We start from the raw sequence: 25,060 nt of genomic DNA, 5'->3' as shown, positions 1-25,060 counted from the left end.
TTCACTGACATTTCGTTCTGAATCGCTTTCCGATGTGCGAATCGCGATCACACCTTACAATCGAGTGATGTCGTTTCCGAACGATCATAAACGTGAAAATTGGTGATCACCGATACACTTTTGTGTGAATCGATACAATTTAACAACATTCACTGACATTTCGACCAGCATCGCTTTCCGACGGGCGATTCGAGATCATTACACGTCGGAAAGCGATTCAGAACGAAATGTCTGTCAACCTTGTTAATTTGTATCGATTCGCACAAAAGTGTATCGGTGATCACAAATTTTCATGTTTATGAACGTTCGGAAACGACATCACTCGATTGTAAGTTATAATTTCGAATCGCACGTCGGAAAGCTGTTCTGTTCGAAATATCAGTGAATGTCGATAAATTGTATCGATTCACACAAAAGTGTATCGGTGATCACCAATTTACACGTTTATGAACGTTCGGAAACGACATCGCTCGATTGTAAGGTGTGATCGCGATTCGCACTTCGGAAAGCGATTCAGAACGAAATGTCAGTGAATCTGGTTAATTTCTATCGATTCATACAAAAGTGTATCGGTGAACACCAATTTTCATGTATATGAACGGTCGGAAACGACATCACTCGATTGTAAGGTATGATCTCGAATCGCACGTCAGAAAGCTGTTCAGTTCGAAATGTCAGTGAATCTTGTTAATTTTTATCGATTCACACAGAAGTGTATCGGTGATCACCAATGTTCATGTTTATGAACGTTCGGAAACGACATCACTCGATTGTAAGGTATGATCTCGATTCGCACATCGGAAAGCGATTCAGAACGAAATGTCAGTGAATCTTGTTAATTTCTATCGATTCATACAAAAGTGTATTGGTGAACACCGATTTTCATGTATATGAACGGTCGGAAAGGACATCACTCGATTGTAAGGTATGATCTCGAATCGCACGTCAGAAAGCTGTTCAGTTCGAAATGTCAGTAAATCTTGTTAATTTTTATCCATTCACACAGAAGTGTATCGGTGATCACCAATGTTCATGTTTATGAACGTTCGGAAATGACATCACCCGATTGTAATTTATGATCTCGAATCTAAATGTCATTGAATATTGTTAATTTGTCATGAATTGAACCAAAATTTTATTGGTGATCACCAATCTTCATGTTTATGAACGTTCGGAAACGTTTTCATCGCTCGATTGTCAGTTCAGATCTCAAATGGCCCTTCGGATTGCGATACTAAATGTGTGTAAAATTGTTGATATGTCACGTTTATCGGTAAACGTTTCCAATCTTTCCTAAACATGAAAATAGGTAATCAGCCATAATCTTTTGTGTTAATCGTTACAAATCAACAATTTTTTCCGACATTTCTATCAGAATCGCAATCCGAAATGAGATTCGAGACCGGAACTGACAATCGAACGATGTCGTTTCTGAACGTTCACAAATATGAAAATTGATGATCACAAATAAACTTTTGTGAGAATCGTTACAAATTATCAAGATTCACTGACAATTCGAACAGAATCGGTTTCCGACGTGCGATTCGGGATCATAACTTACAATCGAGTGATGTCGTTTCCGAAAGTTCGTATACATGAAAAACGGTGATCACGATGAACTTTTTGTTCAAGTCATCACACATTAACAAGATTCTATGACATTTCGAACAGAATCGCTTTCTGACGTGCGATTCGAGATCATAACTTACAATCGAGTGATGTCGTTTCCGAACCATCATAAACGTGAAAATTGGAGATCACCGAAACACTTTTGGGTGAATCGATACAATTTAACGACATTCACTGACATTTCGAAAAGAGCAGCTTTCCGACGTGCGATTCGACATCATAACTTACAATCGAGTTATGTCGTATCCGAACGTGCATAAACATGAAAATTGGTGATCACCGATACACTTTTGTATGAATCGATAGAAATTAACATGATTCTCCGACATTTCGTTCTGAATCGCTTTCCGATGTGCGAATCGCGATCACACCTTACAATCGAGTGATGTCGTTTCCGAACGATCATAAACGTGAAAATTGGTGATCACTGATACACTTTTGTGTGAATCGATACAATTTAACAACATTCACTGACATTTCGAAAAGAGCAGCTTTCCGACGTGCGATTCGAGATCATAACTTACAATCGAGTTATGTCGTATCCGAACGTGCATAAACATGAATATTGGTGATCACCGATACACTTTTGTATGAATCGATAGAAATTAACAAGATTCTCCGACATTTCGTTCTGAATCGCTTTCCGATGTGCGAATCGAGATCATAACTTACAATCGAGTGATGTCGTTTCCGAACCATCATAAACGTGAAAATTGGAGATCACCGATACACTTTTGTGTGAATCGATAAAAATTAATAAGATTCACTGACATTTCGTTCTGAATCGCTTTCCGACGTGCGATTCGAAATCATACCTTACAATCGAGTGATGTCGTTTCCGAACGTCCATAAACATGAAAATTGGTGATCACCGATACACTTTTGTGTGAATCGACACAAATTGTCAAGATTCACTGACATTTCGTTCTGAATCGCTTTCCGATGTGCGAATCGAGATCATACATTACAATCGAGTGATGTCGTTTCCGAACGTTCATCAACGTGAAAATTGGAGATCACCGATATACTTTTGTGTGAATCAACACAAATTAACCAGATTCACTGACATTTCGTTCTGAATCGCTTTCCGATGTGCGAATCGCGATCACACCTTACAATCGAGTGATGTCGTTTCCGAACCATCTTAAACGTGAAAATTGGTGATCACCGATACACTTTTGTGTAAATCGATAAAAATTATCAAGATTCACTGACATTTCGTTCTGAATCGCTTTCCGATGTGCGAATCGAGATCATACCTTACAATCGAGTGATGTCGGTTCCGAACGTCCATAAACATGAAAATTGGTGATCACCGATACACTTTTGTGTGAATCGACACAAATTGACAAGATTCACTGACTTTTCGTTCTGATCCGCTTTCCGATGTGCGAATCGAGATCATACATTACAATCGAGTGATGTCGTTTCCGAACGTTCATAAACGTGAAAATTGGTGATCACCGATACACTTTTGTGTGAATCGACACAAACTAACGAGATTCACTGACATTTCGTTCTGAATCGCTTTCCGATGTGCGAATCGCGATCACACCTTACAATCGAGTGATGTCGTTTCCGAACGATCATAAACGTGAAAATTGGTGATCACCGATACACTTTTGTGTGAATCGATACAATTTAACAACATTCACTGACATTTCGACCAGCATCGCTTTCCGACGGGCGATTCGAGATCATTACACGTCGGAAAGCGATTCAGAACGAAATGTCTGTCAACCTTGTTAATTTGTATCGATTCGCACAAAAGTGTATCGGTGATCACAAATTTTCATGTTTATGAACGTTCGGAAACGACATCACTCGATTGTAAGTTATAATCTCGAATCGCACGTCGGAAAGCTGTTCTGTTCGAAATATCAGTGAATGTCGATAAATTGTATCGATTCACACAAAAGTGTATCGGTGATCACCAATTTACACGTTTATGAACGTTCGGAAACGACATCGCTCGATTGTAAGGTGTGATCGCGATTCGCACATCGGAAAGCGATTCAGAACGAAATGTCAGTGAATCTTGTTCATTTGTGTCGATTCACACAAAAGTGTATCGGTGATCTCTAATTTTCACGTTTATGAACGTTCGGAAACGACATCACTCGATTGTAAGTTATGATCTCGAATCGCACGTCGGAAAGCTGTTCTGTTCGAAATGTCAGTGAATGTTGTTAAATTGTATCGATTCACACTAAAGTGTATCGGTGATCACCAATTTTCACGTTTATGAACGTTCGGAAATGACATCACTCGATTGTAAGACATGATCTCGATTCGCACATCGGAAAGCGATTCAGAACGAAATGTCAGTGAATCTTGTTAATTTCTATCGATTCATACAAAAGTGTTTCGGTGAACACCAATTTTCATGTATATGAACGTTCGGAAACGACATCACTCGATTGTAAGTTATGATCTCGAATCGCACGTCGGAAAGCTGTTCTGTTCGAAATGTCAGTGAATGTTGTTAAATTGTATCGATTCACACTAAAGTGTATCGGTGATCACCAATTTTCACGTTTATGAACGTTCGGAAATGACATCACTCGATTGTAAGGCATGATCTCGATTCGCACATCGGAAAGCGATTCAGAACGAAATGCCAGTGAATCTTGTTAATTTCTATCGATTCATACAAAAGTGTTTCGGTGAACACCAATTTTCATGTATATGAACGTTCGGAAACGACATCACTCGATTGTAAGTTATGATCTCGAATCGCACGTCGGAAAGCTGTTCTGTTTGAAATGTCAGTGAATGTTGTTAAATTGTATCGATTCACACAAAAGTGTATCGGTGATCACCAATTTTCACGTTTATGAAAGTTCGGAAATGACATAACTCGATTGTAAGTTATGATCTCGAATCGCACGTCGGAATCTGATTTTGTTCGAAATGTCAGTGAATCTTCTTGATTTGTTGCGATTCTCACAAAAATCTATCGGTGATCACCGTTCTTCATGTTTATGAACGTTCGGAAACGACATCACTCGATTCTAAGTTATGATCTCGGATCGCACGTCGGAAAGCTGTTCAGTTCGAAATGTCAGTAAATCTTGTTAATTTTTATCGATTTACACAAAAGTTTATCGGTGATCACCAATTTTCACGTTTATGATGGTTCGGAAACGACATCACTCGATTGTAAGGTGTGATCGCCATTCGCACATCGGAACGCGATTCAGAACGAAATGTCTGTGAATCTGGTTAATTTGTGTCGATTCACACAAAAGTATATCGGTGATCTCCAATTTTCACGTTTATGAACGTTCGGAAACGACATCACTCGATTGTAATCTATGATCTCGATTTGCACATCGGAAAGCGATTCAGAACGAAATGTCAGTGAATCTGTTTAATTTTTATCGATTCACACAAAAGTGTATCGGTGATCACCAATGTTCATGTTTATGAACGTTCGGAAATGACATCACCCGATTGTAATTTATGATCTCGAATCTAAATGTCATTGAATATTGTTAATTTGTCATGAATTGAACCAAAATTTTATTGGTGATCACCAATCTTCATGTTTATGAACGTTCGGAAACGTTTTCATCGCTCGATTGTCAGTTCAGATCTCAAATGGCCCTTCGGATTGCGATACTAAATGTCTGTAAAATTGTTGATATCCGACGTTTATCGGTGAACGTTTCCAATCTTTCCTAAACATGAAAATAGGTAATCAGCCATAATCTTTTGTATTAATCGTTACAAATCATCAATTTTTTCGGACATTTCTATCAGAATCGCAATCCGAAATGAGATTCGAGACCGGAACTGACAATCGAACGATGTCGTTTCTGAACGTTCACAAATATGAAAATTGGTGATCACAAATAAACTTTTGTGAGAATCGTTACAAATTATCAAGATTCACTGACAATTCGAACAGAATCGGTTTCCGACGTGCGATTCGGGATCATAACTTACAATCGAGTGATGTCGTTTCCGAAAGTTCGTATACATGAAAAACGGTGATCACGATGAACTTTTTGTTCAAGTCATCACACATTAACAAGATTCTATGACATTTCGAACAGAATCGCTTTCTGACGTGCGATTCGAGATCATAACTTACAATCGAGTCATGTCGTTTCCGAACCATCATAAACGTGAAAATTGGAGATCACCGATACACTTTTGGGTGAATCGATACAATTTAACAACATTCACTGACATTTCGAAAAGAGCAGCTTTCCGACGTGCGATTCGAGATCATAACTTACAATTGAGTTATGTCGTTTCCGAACGTGCATAAACATGAAAATTGGTGATCACCGATTCACTTTTGTGTGAATCGATAGAAATTAACAAGATTCACCGACATTTCGTTCTGAATCGCTTTCCGATGTGCGAATCGAGATCATAACTTACAATCGAGTGATGTCGTTTCCGAACGTTCATAATTATGAACATTGGTGATCACCGATACACTTTTGTGTGAATCGATAAAAATTAATAAGATTCACTGACATTTCGAACTGAACAGCTTTCCGACGTGCGATTCGAAATCATACCTTACAATCGAGTGATGTCGTTTCCGAACGTCCATAAACATGAAAATTGGTGATCACCGATACACTTTTGTGTGAATCGACACAAATTGTCAAGATTCACTGACATTTCGTTCTGAATCGCTTTCCGATGTGCGAATCGAGATCATACATTACAATCGAGTGATGTCGTTTCCGAACGTTCATCAACGTGAAAATTGGAGATCACCGATATACTTTTGTGTGAATCAACACAAATTAACCAGATTCACTGACATTTCGTTCTGAATCGCTTTCCGATGTGCGAATCGCGATCACACCTTACAATCGAGTGATGTCGTTTCCGAACCATCTTAAACGTGAAAATTGGTGATCACCGATACACTTTTGTGTAAATCGATAAAAATTATCAAGATTCACTGACATTTCATTCTGAATCGCTTTCCGATGTGCGAATCGAGATCATACCTTACAATCGAGTGATGTCGTTTCCGAACGTCCATAAACATGAAAATTGGTGATCACCGATACACTTTTGTGTGAATCGACACAAATTGACAAGATTCACTGACATTTCGTTCTGATCCGCTTTCCGATGTGCGAATCGAGATCATACATTACAATCGAGTGATGTCGTTTCCGAACGCTCATAAACGTGAAAATTGGTGATCACCGATACACTTTTGTGTGAATCGACACAAACTAAGGAGATTCACTGACATTTCGTTCTGAATCGCTTTCCGATGTGCGAATCGCGATCACACCTTACAATCGAGTGATGTCGTTTCCGAACGATCATAAACGTGAAAATTGGTGATCACCGATACACTTTTGTGTGAATCGATACAATTTAACAACATTCACTGACATTTCGACCAGCATCGCTTTCCGACGGGCGATTCGAGATCATTACACGTCGGAAAGCGATTCAGAACGAAATGTCTGTCAACCTTGTTAATTTGTATCGATTCGCACAAAAGTGTATCGGTGATCACAAATTTTCATGTTTATGAACGTTCGGAAACGACATCACTCGATTGTAAGTTATAATTTCGAATCGCACGTCGGAAAGCTGTTCTGTTCGAAATATCAGTGAATGTCGATAAATTGTATCGATTCACACAAAAGTGTATCGGTGATCACCAATTTACACGTTTATGAACGTTCGGAAACGACATCGCTCGATTGTAAGGTGTGATCGCGATTCGCACTTCGGAAAGCGATTCAGAACGAAATGTCAGTGAATCTGGTTAATTTCTATCGATTCATACAAAAGTGTATCGGTGAACACCAATTTTCATGTATATGAACGGTCGGAAACGACATCACTCGATTGTAAGGTATGATCTCGAATCGCACGTCAGAAAGCTGTTCAGTTCGAAATGTCAGTGAATCTTGTTAATTTTTATCGATTCACACAGAAGTGTATCGGTGATCACCAATGTTCATGTTTATGAACGTTCGGAAACGACATCACTCGATTGTAAGGTATGATCTCGATTCGCACATCGGAAAGCGATTCAGAACGAAATGTCAGTGAATCTTGTTAATTTCTATCGATTCATACAAAAGTGTATTGGTGAACACCGATTTTCATGTATATGAACGGTCGGAAAGGACATCACTCGATTGTAAGGTATGATCTCGAATCGCACGTCAGAAAGCTGTTCAGTTCGAAATGTCAGTAAATCTTGTTAATTTTTATCCATTCACACAGAAGTGTATCGGTGATCACCAATGTTCATGTTTATGAACGTTCGGAAATGACATCACCCGATTGTAATTTATGATCTCGAATCTAAATGTCATTGAATATTGTTAATTTGTCATGAATTGAACCAAAATTTTATTGGTGATCACCAATCTTCATGTTTATGAACGTTCGGAAACGTTTTCATCGCTCGATTGTCAGTTCAGATCTCAAATGGCCCTTCGGATTGCGATACTAAATGTCTGTAAAATTGTTGATATGTCACGTTTATCGGTAAACGTTTCCAATCTTTCCTAAACATGAAAATAGGTAATCAGCCATAATCTTTTGTGTTAATCGTTACAAATCAACAATTTTTTCCGACATTTCTATCAGAATCGCAATCCGAAATGAGATTCGAGACCGGAACTGACAATCGAACGATGTCGTTTCTGAACGTTCACAAATATGAAAATTGATGATCACAAATAAACTTTTGTGAGAATCGTTACAAATTATCAAGATTCACTGACAATTCGAACAGAATCGGTTTCCGACGTGCGATTCGGGATCATAACTTACAATCGAGTGATGTCGTTTCCGAAAGTTCGTATACATGAAAAACGGTGATCACGATGAACTTTTTGTTCAAGTCATCACACATTAACAAGATTCTATGACATTTCGAACAGAATCGCTTTCTGACGTGCGATTCGAGATCATAACTTACAATCGAGTGATGTCGTTTCCGAACCATCATAAACGTGAAAATTGGAGATCACCGAAACACTTTTGGGTGAATCGATACAATTTAACGACATTCACTGACATTTCGAAAAGAGCAGCTTTCCGACGTGCGATTCGACATCATAACTTACAATCGAGTTATGTCGTATCCGAACGTGCATAAACATGAAAATTGGTGATCACCGATACACTTTTGTATGAATCGATAGAAATTAACAAGATTCTCCGACATTTCGTTCTGAATCGCTTTCCGATGTGCGAATCGAGATCATAACTTACAATCGAGTGATGTCGTTTACGAACCATCATAAACGTGAAAATTGGAGATCACCGATACACTTTTGGGTGAATCGATACAATTTAACAACATTCACTGACATTTCGAAAAGAGCAGCTTTCCGACGTGCGATTCGAGATCATAACTTACAATCGAGTTATGTCGTATCCGAACGTGCATAAACATGAAAATTGGTGATCACCGATACACTTTTGTATGAATCGATAGAAATTAACAAGATTCTCCGACATTTCGTTCTGAATCGCTTTCCGATGTGCGAATCGAGATCATAACTTACAATCGAGTGATGTCGTTTCCGAACCATCATAAACGTGAAAATTGGAGATCACCGATACATTTTTGTGTGAATCGATAAAAATTAATAAGATTCACTGAAATTTCGAACTGAACAGCTTTCCGACGTGCGATTCGAAATCATACCTTACAATCGCGTGATGTCGTTTCCGAACGTCCATAAACATGAAAATTGGTGATCACCGATACACTTTTGTGTGAATCGACACAAATTGTAAGATTCACTGACATTTCGTTCTGAATCGCTTTCCGATGTGCGAATCGAGATCATACATTACAATCGAGTGATGTCGTTTCCGAACGTTCATCAACGTGAAAATTGGAGATCACCGATATACTTTTGTGTGAATCAACACAAATTAACCAGATTCACTGACATTTCGTTCTGAATCGCTTTCCGATGTGCGAATCGCGATCACACCTTACAATCGAGTGATGTCGTTTCCGAACCATCTTAAACGTGAAAATTGGTGATCACCGATACACTTTTGTGTAAATCGATAAAAATTATCAAGATTCACTGACATTTCGTTCTGAATCGCTTTCCGATGTGCGAATCGAGATCATACCTTACAATCGAGTGATGTCGTTTCCGAACGTCCATAAACATGAAAATTGGTGATCACCGATACACTTTTGTGTGAATCGACACAAATTGACAAGATTCACTGACATTTCGTTCTGATCCGCTTTCCGATGTGCGAATCGAGATCATACATTACAATCGAGTGATGTCGTTTCCGAACGTTCATAAACGTGAAAATTGGTGATCACCGATACACTTTTGTGTGAAACGACACAAACTAACGAGATTCACTGACATTTCGTTCTGAATCGCTTTCCGATGTGCGAATCGCGATCACACCTTACAATCGAGTGATGTCGTTTCCGAACGATCATAAACGTGAAAATTGGTGATCACCGATACACTTTTGTGTGAATCGATACAATTTAACAACATTCACTGACATTACGACCAGCATCGCTTTCCGACGGGCGATTCGAGATCATTACACGTCGGAAAGCGATTCAGAACGAAATGTCTGTCAACCTTGTTAATTTGTATCGATTCGCACAAAAGTGTATCGGTGATCACAAATTTTCATGTTTATGAACGTTCGGAAACGACATCACTCGATTGTAAGTTATAATCTCGAATCGCACGTCGGAAAGCTGTTCTGTTCGAAATATCAGTGAATGTCGATAAATTGTATCGATTCACACAAAAGTGTATCGGTGATCACCAATTTACACGTTTATGAACGTTCGGAAACGACATCGCTCGATTGTAAGGTGTGATCGCGATTCGCACATCGGAAAGCGATTCAGAACGAAATGCCAGGGAATCTGGTTAATTTGTATCGATTCACACAAAAGTGTATCGGTGATGTCCTATTTTCACGTTTATGAACGTTCGGAAACGACATCACTCGATTGTAATGTATGATCTCGATTCGCACATCGGAAAGCGATTCAGAACGAAATGTCAGTAAATCTTGTTCATTTGTGTCGATTCACACAAAAGTGTATCGGTGATCTCTAATTTTCACGTTTATGAACGTTCGGAAACGACATCACTCGATTGTAAGTTATGATCTCGAATCGCACGTCGGAAAGCTGTTCTGTTCGAAATGTCAGTGAATGTTGTTAAATTGTATCGATTCACACAAAAGTGTATCGGTGATCACCAATTTTCACGTTTATGAACGTTCGGAAATGACATCACTCGATTGTAAGTTATGATCTCGAATCGCACGTCGGAAAGCTGTTCTGTTCGAAATGTCAGTGAATGTTGTTAAATTGTATCGATTCACACAAAAGTGTATCGGTGATCACCAATTTTCACGTTTATGAAAGTTCGGAAATGACATAACTCGATTGTAAGTTATGATCTCGAATCGCACGTCGGAATCTGATTTTGTTCGAAATGTCAGTGAATCTTCTTGATTTGTTGCGATTCTCACAAAAATCTATCGGTGATCACCGTTCTTCATGTTTATGAACGTTCGGAAACGACATCACTCGATTCTAAGTTATGATCTCGGATCGCACGTCGGAAAGCTGTTCAGTTCGAAATGTCAGTAAATCTTGTTAATTTTTATCGATTTACACAAAAGTTTATCGGTGATCACCAATTTTCACGTTTATGATGGTTCGGAAACGACATCACTCGATTGTAAGGTGTGATCGCCATTCGCACATCGGAACGCGATTCAGAACGAAATGTCTGTGAATCTGGTTAATTTGTGTCGATTCACACAAAAGTATATCGGTGATCTCCAATTTTCACGTTTATGAACGTTCGGAAACGACATCACTCGATTGTAATCTATGATCTCGATTTGCACATCGGAAAGCGATTCAGAACGAAATGTCAGTGAATCTGTTTAATTTTTATCGATTCACACAAAAGTGTATCGGTGATCACCAATGTTCATGTTTATGAACGTTCGGAAATGACATCACCCGATTGTAATTTATGATCTCGAATCTAAATGTCATTGAATATTGTTAATTTGTCATGAATTGAACCAAAATTTTATTGGTGATCACCAATCTTCATGTTTATGAACGTTCGGAAACGTTTTCATCGCTCGATTGTCAGTTCAGATCTCAAATGGCCCTTCGGATTGCGATACTAAATGTCTGTAAAATTGTTGATATCCGACGTTTATCGGTGAACGTTTCCAATCTTTCCTAAACATGAAAATAGGTAATCAGCCATAATCTTTTGTATTAATCGTTACAAATCATCAATTTTTTCGGACATTTCTATCAGAATCGCAATCCGAAATGAGATTCGAGACCGGAACTGACAAACGAACGATGTCGTTTCTGAACGTTCACAAATATGAAAATTGGTGATCACAAATAAACTTTTGTGAGAATCGTTACAAATTATCAAGATTCACTGACAATTCGAACAGAATCGGTTTCCGACCTGCGATTCGGGATCATAACTTACATTCGAGTGATGTCGTTTCCGAAAGTTCGTATACATGAAAAACGGTGATCACGATGAACTTTTTGTTCAAGTCATCACACATTAACAAGATTCTATGACATTTCGAACAGAATCGCTTTCTGACGTGCGATTCGAGATCATAACTTACAATCGAGTCATGTCGTTTCCGAACCATCATAAACGTGAAAATTGGAGATCACCGATACACTTTTGGGTGAATAGATACAATTTAACAACATTCACTGACATTTCGAAAAGAGCAGCTTTCCGACGTGCGATTCGAGATCATAACTTACAATCGAGTTATGTCGTATCCGAACGTGCATAAACATGAAAATTGGTGATCACCGATACACTTTTGTATGAATCGATAGAAATTAACAAGATTCTCCGACATTTCGTTCTGAATCGCTTTCCGATGTGCGAATCGAGATCATAACTTACAATCGAACGATGTCGTTTCCGAACGATCATAAACGTGAAAATTGGTGATCACCGATACACTTTTGTGTGAATCGATACAATTTAACAACATTCACTGACATTTCGAAAAGAGCAGCTTTCCGACGTGCGATTCGAGATCATAACTTACAATCGAGTTATGTCGTATCCGAACGTGCATAAACATGAAAATTGGTGATCACCGATACACTTTTGTATGAATCGATAGAAATTAACAAGATTCTCCGACATTTCGTTCTGAATCGCTTTCCGATGTGCGAATCGAGATCATAACTTACAATCGAGTGATGTCGTTTCCGAACCATCATAAACGTGAAAATTGGAGATCACCGATACACTTTTGGGTGAATCGATACAATTTAACAACATTCACTGACATTTCGAAAAGAGCAGCTTTCCGACGTGCGATTCGAGATCATAACTTACAATCGAGTTATGTCGTATCCGAACGTGCATAAACATGAAAATTGGTGATCACCGATACACTTTTGTATGAATCGATAGAAATTAACAAGATTCTCCGACATTTCGTTCTGAATCGCTTTCCGATGTGCGAATCGAGATCATAACTTACAATCGAGTGATGTCGTTTCCGAACTATCATAAACGTGAAAATTGGAGATCACCGATACACTTTTGTGTGAATCGATAAAAATTAATAAGATTCACTGACATTTCGAACTGAACAGCTTTCCGACGTGCGATTCGAAATCATACCTTACAATCGCGTGATGTCGTTTCCGAACGTCCATAAACATGAAAATTGGTGATCACCGATACACTTTTGTGTGAATCGACACAAATTGTAAGATTCACTGACATTTCGTTCTGAATCGCTTTCCGATGTGCGAATCGAGATCATACATTACAATCGAGTGATGTCGTTTCCGAACGTTCATCAACGTGAAAATTGGAGATCACCGATATACTTTTGTGTGAATCAACACAAATTAACCAGATTCACTGACATTTCGTTCTGAATCGCTTTCCGATGTGCGAATCGCGATCACACCTTACAATCGAGTGATGTCGTTTCCGAACCATCTTAAACGTGAAAATTGGTGATCACCGATACACTTTTGTGTAAATCGATAAAAATTATCAAGATTCACTGACATTTCGTTCTGAATCGCTTTCCGATGTGCGAATCGAGATCATACCTTACAATCGAGTGATGTCGTTTCCGAACGTCCATAAACATGAAAATTGGTGATCACCGATACACTTTTGTGTGAATCGACACAAATTGACAAGATTCACTGACATTTCGTTCTGATCCGCTTTCCGATGTGCGAATCGAGATCATACATTACAATCGAGTGATGTCGTTTCCGAACGTTCATAAACGTGAAAATTGGTGATCACCGATACACTTTTGTGTGAAACGACACAAACTAACGAGATTCACTGACATTTCGTTCTGAATCGCTTTCCGATGTGCGAATCGCGATCACACCTTACAATCGAGTGATGTCGTTTCCGAACGATCATAAACGTGAAAATTGGTGATCACCGATACACTTTTGTGTGAATCGATACAATTTAACAACATTCACTGACATTACGACCAGCATCGCTTTCCGACGGGCGATTCGAGATCATTACACGTCGGAAAGCGATTCAGAACGAAATGTCTGTCAACCTTGTTAATTTGTATCGATTCGCACAAAAGTGTATCGGTGATCACAAATTTTCATGTTTATGAACGTTCGGAAACGACATCACTCGATTGTAAGTTATAATCTCGAATCGCACGTCGGAAAGCTGTTCTGTTCGAAATATCAGTGAATGTCGATAAATTGTATCGATTCACACAAAAGTGTATCGGTGATCACCAATTTACACGTTTATGAACGTTCGGAAACGACATCGCTCGATTGTAAGGTGTGATCGCGATTCGCACATCGGAAAGCGATTCAGAACGAAATGCCAGGGAATCTGGTTAATTTGTATCGATTCACACAAAAGTGTATCGGTGATGTCCTATTTTCACGTTTATGAACGTTCGGAAACGACATCACTCGATTGTAATGTATGATCTCGATTCGCACATCGGAAAGCGATTCAGAACGAAATGTCAGTAAATCTTGTTCATTTGTGTCGATTCACACAAAAGTGTATCGGTGATCTCTAATTTTCACGTTTATGAACGTTCGGAAACGACATCACTCGATTGTAAGTTATGATCTCGAATCGCACGTCGGAAAGCTGTTCTGTTCGAAATGTCAGTGAATGTTGTTAAATTGTATCGATTCACACAAAAGTGTATCGGTGATCACCAATTTTCACGTTTATGAACGTTCGGAAATGACATCACTCGATTGTAAGTTATGATCTCGAATCGCACGTCGGAATCTGATTTTGTTCGAAATGTCAGTGAATCTTCTTGATTTGTTGCGATTCTCACAAAAATCTATCGGTGATCACCGTTCTTCATGTTTATGAACGTTCGGAAACGACATCACTCGATTGTAAGTTATGATCTCGGATCGCACGTCGGAAAGCTGTTCTGTTCGAAATGTCAGTGAATGTTGTTAAATTGTATCGATTCACACAAAAGTGTATCGGTGATCACCAATTTTCACGTTTATGAACGTTCGGAAATGACATCACTCGATTGTAAGGCATGATCTCGATTCGCACATCGGAAAGCGATTCAGAACGAAATGTCAGTGAATCTTGTTAATTTCTATCGATTCATACAAAAGGGTATCGGTGAACACCAATTTTCATGTATATGAACGGTCGGAAACGACATCACTCGATTGTAAGGTATGATCTCGAATCGCACGTCAGAAAGCTCTTCAGTTCGAAATGTCAGTGAATCTTGTTAATTTTTATCGATTCACACAGAAGTGTATCGGTGATCACCAATGTTCATGTTTATGAACGTTCGGAAATGACATCACCCGATTGTAATTTATGATCTCGAATCTAAATGTCATTGAATATTGTTAATTTGTCATGAATTGAACCAAAATTTTATTGGTGATCACCAATCTTCATGTTTATGAACGTTCGGAAACGTTTTCATCGCTCGATTGTCAGTTCAGATCTCAAATGGCCCTTCGGATTGCGATACTAAATGTCTGTAAAATTGTTGATATCCGACGTTTATCGGTGAACGTTTCCAATCTTTCCTAAACATGAAAATAGGTAATCAGCCATAATCTTTTGTGTTAATCGTTACAAATCAACAATTTTTTCCGACATTTCTATCAGAATCGCAATCCGAAATGAGATTCGAGACCGGAACTGACAATCGAACGATGTCGTTTCTGAACGTTCACAAATATGAAAATTGGTGATCACAAATAAACTTTTGTGAGAATCGTTACAAATTATCAAGATTCACTGACAATTCGAACAGAATCGGTTTCCGACGTGCGATTCGGGATCATAACTTACAATCGAGTGATGTCGTTTCCGAAAGTTCGTATACATGAAAAACGGTGATCACGATGAACTTTTTGTTCAAGTCATCACACATTAACAAGATTCTATGACATTTCGAACAGAATCGCTTTCTGACGTGCGATTCGAGATCATAACTTACAATCGAGTCATGTCGTTTCCGAACCATCATAAACGTGAAAATTGGAGATCACCGATACACTTTTGGGTGAATCGATACAATTTAACGACATTCACTGACATTTCGAAAAGAGCAGCTTTCCGACGTGCGATTCGACATCATAACTTACAATCGAGTTATGTCGTATCCGAACCTGCATAAACATGAAAATTGGTGATCACCGATACACTTTTGTATGAATCGATAGAAATTAACAAGATTCTCCGACATTTCGTTCTGAATCGCTTTCCGATGTGCGAATCGAGATCATAACTTACAATCGAGTGATGTCGTTTCCGAACCATCATAAACGTGAAAATTGGAGATCACCGATACACTTTTGTGTGAATCGATACAATTTAACAACATTCACTGACATTTCGAAAAGAGCAGCTTTCCGACGTGCGATTCGAGATCATAACTTACAATTGAGTTATGTCGTTTCCGAACGTGCATAAACATGAAAATTGGTGATCACCGATTCACTTTTGTGTGAATCGATAGAAATTAACAAGATTCACCGACATTTCGAACTGAACAGCTTTCCGACGTGCGATTCGAAATCATACCTTACAATCGCGTGATGTCGTTTCCGAACGTCCATAAACATGAAAATTGGTGATCACCGATACACTTTTGTGTGAATCGATAAAAATTAATAAGATTCACTGACATTTCGAACTGAACAGCTTTCCGACGTGCGATTCGAAATCATACCTTACAATCGAGTGATGTCGTTTCCGAACGTCCATAAACATGAAAATTGGTGATCACCGATACACTTTTGTGTGAATCGACACAAATTGTCAAGATTCACTGACATTTCGTTCTGAATCGCTTTTCGATGTGCGAATCGAGATCATACATTACAATCGAGTGATGTCGTTTCCGAACGTTCATCAACGTGAAAATTGGAGATCACCGATATACTTTTGTGTGAATCAACACAAATTAACCAGATTCACTGACATTTCGTTCTGAATCGCTTTCCGATGTGCGAATCGCGATCACACCTTACAATCGAGTGATGTCGTTTCCGAACCATCTTAAACGTGAAAATTGGTGATCACCGATACACTTTTGTGTAAATCGATAAAAATTATCAAGATTCACTGACATTTCGTTCTGAATCGCTTTCCGATGTGCGAATCGAGATCATACCTTACAATCGAGTGATGTCGTTTCCGAACGTCCATAAACATGAAAATTGGTGATCACCGATACACTTTTGTGTGAATCGACACAAACTAACGAGATTCACTGACATTTCGTTCTGAATCGCTTTCCGATGTGCGAATCGCGATCACACCTTACAATCGAGTGATGTCGTTTCCGAACGATCATAAACGTGAAAATTGGTGATCACCGATACACTTTTGTGTGAATCGATACAATTTAACAACATTCACTGACATTTCGACCAGCATCGCTTTCCGACGGGCGATTCGAGATCATTACACGTCGGAAAGCGATTCAGAACGAAATGTCTGTCAACCTTGTTAATTTGTATCGATTCGCACAAAAGTGTATCGGTGATCACAAATTTTCATGTTTATGAACGTTCGGAAACGACATCACTCGATTGTAAGTTATAATCTCGAATGGCACGTCGGAAAGCTGTTCTGTTCGAAATATCAGTGAATGTCGATAAATTGTATCGATTCACACAAAAGTGTATCGGTGATCACCAATTTACACGTTTATGAACGTTCGGAAACGACATCGCTCGATTGTAAGGTGTGATCGCGATTCGCACATCGGAAAGCGATTCAGAACGAAATGTCAGTGAATCTGGTTAATTTCTATCGATTCATACAAAAGTGTATCGGTGAACACCAATTTTCATGTATATGAACGGTCGGAAACGACATCACTCGATTGTAAGTTATGATCTCGAATCGCACGTCGGAAAGCTGTTCTGTTCGAAATGTCAGTGAATGTTGTTAAATTGTATCGATTCACACAAAAGTGTATCGGTGATCACCAATTTTCACGTTTATGAACGTTCGGAAATGACATCACTCGATTGTAAGTTATGATCTCGAATCGCACGTCGGAAAGCTGTTCTGTTCGAAATGTCAGTGAATGTTGTTAAATTGTATCGATTCACACAAAAGTGTATCGGTGATCACCAATTTTCACGTTTATGAACGTTCGGAAATGACATCACTCGATTGTAAGTTATGATCTCGAATCGCACGTCGGAATCTGATTTTGTTCGAAATGTCAGTGAATCTTCTTGATTTGTTGCGATTCTCACAAAAATCTATCGGTGATCACCGTTCTTCATGTTTATGAACGTTCGGAAACGACATCACTCGATTGTAAGTTATGATCTCGGATCGCACGTCGGAAAGCTGTTCTGTTCGAAATGTCAGTGAATGTTGTTAAATTGTATCGATTCACACTAAAGTGTATCGGTGATCACCAATTTTCACGTTTATGAACGTTCGGAAACGACATCACTCGATTGTAATGTATGATCTCGATTCGCACATCGGAAAGCGATTCAGAACGAAATGTCAGTAAATCTTGTTCATTTGTGTCGATTCACACAAAAGTGTATCGGTGAATACCAATTTTCATGTATATGAACGGTCGGAAACGACATCACTCGATTGTAAGGTATGATCTCGAATCGCACGTCAGAAAGCTCTTCAGTTCGAAATGTCAGTGAATCTTGTTAATTTTTATCGATTCACACAGAAGTGTATCGGTGATCACCAATGTTCATGTTTATGAACGTTCGGAAACGACATCACTCGATTGTAAGGTATGATCTCGATTCGCACATCGGAAAGCGATTCAGAACGAAATGTCAGTGAATCTTGTTAATTTCGATCGATTCATACAAAAGTGTATCGGTGAACACCGATTTTCATGTATATGAACGGTCGGAAACGACATCACTCGATTGTAAGGTATGATCTCGAATCGCACGTCAGAAAGCTGTTCAGTTCGAAATGTCAGTAAATCTTGTTAATTTTTATCGATTCACACAGAAGTGTATCGGTGATCACCAATTTTCACGTTTATGAACGTTCGGAAACGACATCACTCGATTGTAAGGTATGATCTCGGATCGCACGTCGGAAAGCTGTTCTGTTCGAAATGTCAGTGAATGTTGTTAAATTGTATCGATTCCCACAAAAGTGTATCGGTGATCACCAATTTTCATGTTTATGAACGTTCGGAAACGACATCACTCGATTGTAAGTTATAATTTCGAATCGCACGTCGGAAAGCTGTTCTGTTCGAAATATCAGTGAATGTCGATAAATTGTATCGATTCACACAAAAGTGTATCGGTGATCACCAATTTACACCTTTATGAACGTTCGGAAACGACATCGCTCGATTGTAAGGTGTGATCGCGATTCGCACTTCGGAAAGCGATTCAGAACGAAATGTCAGTGAATCTGGTTAATTTCTATCGATTCATACAAAAGTGTATCGGTGAACACCAATTTTCATGTATATGAACGGTCGGAAACGACATCACTCGATTGTAAGGTATGATCTCGAATCGCACGTCAGAAAGCTGTTCAGTTCGAAATGTCAGTGAATCTTGTTAATTTTTATCGATTCACACAGAAGTGTATCGGTGATCACCAATGTTCATGTTTATGAACGTTCGGAAACGACATCACTCGATTGTAAGGTATGATCTCGATTCGCACATCGGAAAGCGATTCAGAACGAAATGTCAGTGAATCTTGTTAATTTCTATCGATTCATACAAAAGTGTATTGGTGAACACCGATTTTCATGTATATGAACGGTCGGAAAGGACATCACTCGATTGTAAGGTATGATCTCGAATCGCACGTCAGAAAGCTGTTCAGTTCGAAATGTCAGTAAATCTTGTTAATTTTTATCCATTCACACAGAAGTGTATCGGTGATCACCAATGTTCATGTTTATGAACGTTCGGAAATGACATCACCCGATTGTAATTTATGATCTCGAATCTAAATGTCATTGAATATTGTTAATTTGTCATGAATTGAACCAAAATTTTATTGGTGATCACCAATCTTCATGTTTATGAACGTTCGGAAACGTTTTCATCGCTCGATTGTCAGTTCAGATCTCAAATGGCCCTTCGGATTGCGATACTAAATGTCTGTAAAATTGTTGATATGTCACGTTTATCGGTAAACGTTTCCAATCTTTCCTAAACATGAAAATAGGTAATCAGCCATAATCTTTTGTGTTAATCGTTACAAATCAACAATTTTTTCCGACATTTCTATCAGAATCGCAATCCGAAATGAGATTCGAGACCGGAACTGACAATCGAACGATGTCGTTTCTGAACGTTCACAAATATGAAAATTGATGATCACAAATAAACTTTTGTGAGAATCGTTACAAATTATCAAGATTCACTGACAATTCGAACAGAATCGGTTTCCGACGTGCGATTCGGGATCATAACTTACAATCGAGTGATGTCGTTTCCGAAAGTTCGTATACATGAAAAACGGTGATCACGATGAACTTTTTGTTCAAGTCATCACACATTAACAAGATTCTATGACATTTCGAACAGAATCGCTTTCTGACGTGCGATTCGAGATCATAACTTACAATCGAGTGATGTCGTTTCCGAACCATCATAAACGTGAAAATTGGAGATCACCGAAACACTTTTGGGTGAATCGATACAATTTAACGACATTCACTGACATTTCGAAAAGAGCAGCTTTCCGACGTGCGATTCGAGATCATAACTTACAATCGAGTTATGTCGTATCCGAACGTGCATAAACATGAATATTGGTGATCACCGATACACTTTTGTATGAATCGATAGAAATTAACAAGATTCTCCGACATTTCGTTCTGAATCGCTTTCCGATGTGCGAATCGAGATCATAACTTACAATCGAGTGATGTCGTTTCCGAACCATCATAAACGTGAAAATTGGAGATCACCGATACACTTTTGTGTGAATCGATAAAAATTAATAAGATTCACTGACATTTCGTTCTGAATCGCTTTCCGACGTGCGATTCGAAATCATACCTTACAATCGAGTGATGTCGTTTCCGAACGTCCATAAACATGAAAATTGGTGATCACCGATACACTTTTGTGTGAATCGACACAAATTGTCAAGATTCACTGACATTTCGTTCTGAATCGCTTTCCGATGTGCGAATCGAGATCATACATTACAATCGAGTGATGTCGTTTCCGAACGTTCATCAACGTGAAAATTGGAGATCACCGATATACTTTTGTGTGAATCAACACAAATTAACCAGATTCACTGACATTTCGTTCTGAATCGCTTTCCGATGTGCGAATCGCGATCACACCTTACAATCGAGTGATGTCGTTTCCGAACCATCTTAAACGTGAAAATTGGTGATCACCGATACACTTTTGTGTAAATCGATAAAAATTATCAAGATTCACTGACATTTCGTTCTGAATCGCTTTCCGATGTGCGAATCGAGATCATACCTTACAATCGAGTGATGTCGGTTCCGAACGTCCATAAACATGAAAATTGGTGATCACCGATACACTTTTGTGTGAATCGACACAAATTGACAAGATTCACTGACATTTCGTTCTGATCCGCTTTCCGATGTGCGAATCGAGATCATACATTACAATCGAGTGATGTCGTTTCCGAACGTTCATAAACGTGAAAATTGGTGATCACCGATACACTTTTGTGTGAATCGACACAAACTAACGAGATTCACTGACATTTCGTTCTGAATCGCTTTCCGATGTGCGAATCGCGATCACACCTTACAATCGAGTGATGTCGTTTCCGAACGATCATAAACGTGAAAATTGGTGATCACCGATACACTTTTGTGTGAATCGATACAATTTAACAACATTCACTGACATTTCGACCAGCATCGCTTTCCGACGGGCGATTCGAGATCATTACACGTCGGAAAGCGATTCAGAACGAAATGTCTGTCAACCTTGTTAATTTGTATCGATTCGCACAAAAGTGTATCGGTGATCACAAATTTTCATGTATATGAACGTTCGGAAACGACATCACTCGATTGTAAGTTATGATCTCGAATCGCACGTCGGAAAGCTGTTCTGTTCGAAATGTCAGTGAATGTTGTTAAATTGTATCGATTCACACTAAAGTGTATCGGTGATCACCAATTTTCACGTTTATGAATTTTCGGAAATGACATCACTCGATTGTAAGGCATGATCTCGATTCGCACATCGGAAAGCGATTCAGAACGAAATGCCAGTGAATCTTGTTAATTTCTATCGATTCATACAAAAGTGTTTCGGTGAACACGAATTTTCATGTATATGAACGTTCGGAAACGACATCACTCGATTGTAAGTTATGATCTCGAATCGCACGTCGGAAAGCTGTTCTGTTCGAAATGTCAGTGAATGTTGTTAAATTGTATCGATTCACACAAAAGTGTATCGGTGATCACCAATTATCACGTTTATGAACGTTCGGAAATGACATAACTCGATTGTAAATTATGATCTCGAATCGCACGTCGGAATCTGATTTTGTTCGAAATGTCAGTGAATCTTCTTGATTTGTTGCGATTCTCACAAAAATCTATCGGTGATCACCGTTCTTCATGTTTATGAACGTTCGGAAACGACATCACTCGATTCTAAGTTATGATCTCGGATCGCACGTCGGAAAGCTGTTCAGTTCGAAATGTCAGTAAATCTTGTTAATTTTTATCGATTTACACAAAAGTTTATCGGTGATCACCAATTTTCACGTTTATGATGGTTCGGAAACGACATCACTCGATTGTAAGGTGTGATCGCCATTCGCACATCGGAACGCGATTCAGAACGAAATGTCTGTGAATCTGGTTAATTTGTGTCGATTCACACAAAAGTATATCGGTGATCTCCAATTTTCACGTTTATGAACGTTCGGAAACGACATCACTCGATTGTAATGTATGATCTCGATTTGCACATCGGAAAGCGATTCAGAACGAAATGTCAGTGAATCTGTTTAATTTTTATCGATTCACACAAAAGTGTATCGGTGATCACCAATGTTCATGTTTATGAACGTTCGGAAATGACATCACCCGATTGTAATTTATGATCTCGAATCTAAATGTCATTGAATATTGTTAATTTGTCATGAATTGAACCAAAATTTTATTGGTGATCACCAATCTTCATGTTTATGAACGTTCGGAAACGTTTTCATCGCTCGATTGTCAGTTCAAATCTCAAATGGCCCTTCGGATTGCGATACTAAATGTCTGTAAAATTGTTGATATCCGACGTTTATCGGTGAACGTTTCCAATCTTTCCTAAACATGAAAATAGGTAATCAGCCATAATCTTTTGTATTAATCGTTACAAATCATCAATTTTTTCGGACATTTCTATCAGAATCGCAATCCGAAATGAGATTCGAGACCGGAACTGACAATCGAACGATGTCGTTTCTGAACGTTCACAAATATAAAAATTGGTGATCACAAATAAACTTTTGTGAGAATCGTTACAAATTATCAAGATTCACTGACAATTCGAACAGAATAGGTTTCCGACGTGCGATTCGGGATCATAACTTACAATCGAGTGATGTCGTTTCCGAAAGTTCGTATACATGAAAAACGGTGATCACGATGAACTTTTTGTTCAAGTCATCACACATTAACAAGATTCTATGACATTTCGAACAGAATCGCTTTCTGACGTGCGATTCGAGATCATAACTTACAATCGAGTCATGTCGTTTCCGAACCATCATAAACGTGAAAATTGGAGATCACCGATACACTTTTGGGTGAATCGATACAATTTAACAACATTCACTGACATTTCGAAAAGAGCAGCTTTCCGACGTGCGATTCGAGATCATAACTTACAATCGAGTTATGTCGTATCCGAACGTGCATAAACATGAAAATTGGTGATCACCGATACACTTTTGTATGAATCGATAGAAATTAACAAGATTCTCCGACATTTCGTTCTGAATCGCTTTCCGATGTGCGAATCGAGATCATAACTTACAATCGAACGATGTCGTTTCCGAACGATCATAAACGTGAAAATTGGTGATCACCGATACACTTTTGTGTGAATCGATACAATTTAACAACATTCACTGACATTTCGAAAAGAGCAGCTTTCCGACGTGCGATTCGAGATCATAACTTACAATCGAGTTATGTCGTATCCGAACGTGCATAAACATGAAAATTGGTGATCACCGATACACTTTTGTGTGAATCGACACAAATTGTCAAGATTCACTGACATTTCGTTCTGAATCGCTTTCCGATGTGCGAATAGAGATCATACATTACAATCGAGTGATGTCGTTTCCGAACCATCTTAAACGTGAAAATTGGTGATCACCGATACACTTTTGTGTAAATCGATAAAAATTATCAAGATTCACTGACATTTCGTTCTGTATCGCTTTCCGATGTGCGAATCGAGATCATACCTTACAATCGAGTGATGTCGTTTCCGAACGTCCATAAACATGAAAATTGGTGATCACCGATACACTTTTGTGTGAATCGACACAAATTGACAAGATTCACTGACATTTCGTTCTGATCCGCTTTCCGATGTGCGAATCGAGATCATACATTACAATCGAGTGATGTCGTTACCGAACGTTCATAAACGTGAAAATTGGTGATCACCGATACACTTTTGTGTGAAACGACACAAACTAACGAGATTCACTGACATTTCGTTCTGAATCGCTTTCCGATGTGCGAATCGCGATCACACCTTACAATCGAGTGATGTCGTTTCCGAACGATCATAAACGTGAAAATTGGTGATCACCGATACACTTTTGTGTGAATCGATACAATTTAACAACATTCACTGACATTACGACCAGCATCGCTTTCCGACGGG

Source organism: Venturia canescens, unplaced genomic scaffold, assembly GCF_019457755.1.
Source record: "Venturia canescens isolate UGA unplaced genomic scaffold, ASM1945775v1 PGA_scaffold_15__1_contigs__length_3012046, whole genome shotgun sequence".
NCBI lineage: Eukaryota > Metazoa > Arthropoda > Insecta > Hymenoptera > Ichneumonidae > Venturia > Venturia canescens.
This window is presented reverse-complemented; position numbering follows the sequence as displayed.